Source organism: Microtus ochrogaster, chromosome 18, assembly GCF_000317375.1.
Source record: "Microtus ochrogaster isolate Prairie Vole_2 chromosome 18, MicOch1.0, whole genome shotgun sequence".
NCBI classification, from domain to species: Eukaryota; Metazoa; Chordata; class Mammalia; order Rodentia; family Cricetidae; genus Microtus; species Microtus ochrogaster.
Window position 1 is genome coordinate 28420928 of NC_022020.1, and position 2158 is coordinate 28423085.

Here is a 2158-nt window from a genome sequence, read left to right on the forward strand (position 1 = left end):
TGTCCTTGGCTTCTCAGTCAGCCTTCACTGTCAGCCACATTCAGAGAGTCCAGTTTGATCATATGCTCGTTCAGTCCCAGTCCAGCTGGCCTTGGTGAGCTCCCATTAGATTAGTCACACTGTCTCAGTGGGTGGATGCACCCCATGTGGTCCTGACTTCCTTGCTCATCTTCTCCCTCCTTCTGCTCTTCATTTGGACTTGGCAGTTCAGTCCTGTGCTCCAGTGTGGGTCTCTGTCTCTATCTCCATCCATCACCAGATGAAGTTTTATGGTGATATGCAAGATATTCATCAGTGTGGCTATGGGATAAGGCCAGTTCAGGCGCCCTCTCCTCAGCTGCTCAAGGAACAAGCTGCAGACATCTCCTTAGACACCTAGGAACCCCTCTAGAGTCAAGTCTCTTGACAACCTTAAAATGGCTCCCTTAATTAAGATATCTACTTCCTGCTCCCATATCCACCCTTTTTCCATCTCAACCATCCCATTCCCCCAAACTCTCCCCAATCCTCCCCTTCTCTCTTCTCTCTCCCCATCTCCCCTTACCCCACCCCCGTGCTCCCAACTTTTGCCAGATGCTAGCCATAAATAAAGGACATTGAGCCTATAATTCATGATACGAGAGAAGCTAAATAAGAAGGTGAACCCAAAGAAAAACATACAGTTATCCTCCTGGATACTGGAAGTAGACAAGATTGCTTTGCAGGAGACTTTTGTGACTGCTGCATCACCTGTGAGCTCATGAAGGAGACAGGAGTAGTGAGAGAGTTAAAACTCCACTGCACAAAGTGACTTCTGTGTTGTTTGTGGACCAATGAGATCCCATGAACTTGTGTTTTCATCTCTGTCTTTTATAGGGATACGGAAGTAGAATCCAGAAGCATTTCCATCACAGTGCTAAGCCTGGACTTGCAATAGGGGTGAAACGTCCTGCAACTTGTGGCTAATCTTCTCATTGGCACAGGGTATGGAGCACAAACCAAAGGAAACATTTTCTAGTCTGTGTATCCTGCATAAACAGATGTTTAAAAGTACGCTTGCCTACACTCACCCAGCATAGACATGAGACCCAATTAAGCTAAAATTCCATGGAAAGCCATCCAAAGCCCCTAGTTTACTCATCCAGTATAAACACTGTAAATGAATAAAATGCAGTGTGTTTAAACATAGAGAAATGGTTCCTTAAATTCAAGTAATACAGATTTAAACACTGGAGTGGCCAGAAGTGATAGGCACTTTTTGTTGTAATTGGAAGAGCAATTAATTTAGAAAGGTATATGGTATGAGAATATCCAAAGGTCCTTATCCCAGGAACAAAGAATATTGACATTTTGCCATATTTGCTTTAAAACTTAAAATAGAAATAAAAGTAAAAGTCAGGTAAAATATGAGTCCTTATCCCAGGAACAAAGAATATTGATATTTTGCCATATTTGCTTTAAAACTTAAAATAGAAATAAAAGTAAAAGTCAGATAAAATATGAGAGAAAGATGAAGTGTCTCTGCTGCCTTCCCAACCCTATCCCTTCCTCCGCTCTACTTCTCCAGTGGCAGCTTCCCTTAGGAACCTGGGGGCCATCACTCCAGTCCATGTTTTCATTTCTCACTGGATAGCCACAAGTCAAATGTAGTACTGTCTTTAATTTAAATTTTATAAAAATGGCTTACTTTCCATTGTGTATTCTGGTTTGTGTGTGTGCTTACTAAGTACAGCAATTAATTCATATCTGTCTATTCATGTTGTCCTGTAGTTCTCTGTACCACAAATTTATTGTTCATATATTTCCATCTCAATAACACACAGTGCTCCCATCTCTAGCCTGATTCTTTTTCCTTATTACAAGCATGGCTCCTTGCTGGCACAAACATGCATTTTCCTGGAGTTATACATGCCTCGGAGTGAGCTTGCTGAGTCATAGGTATGCACATCTTTAATGCTGCTACGCAATGATCAGATTTCCCTCCAAAGTGGTTGTGTTATATTGTCCTGGAGCCAGAAGGCTTTAGAATCCCCTTTATAAGTTTTATGGACACTTCATATTGTCTGGCTTTTGAATTTAGTAGCTCAGATTTCATTTCTAAAATTTTCTGGCCTTTAGGTTATATACAAGGCACAAACCAAAGTGGGGCTTAGCATATATATTTTGTTTGTTTGTTTTT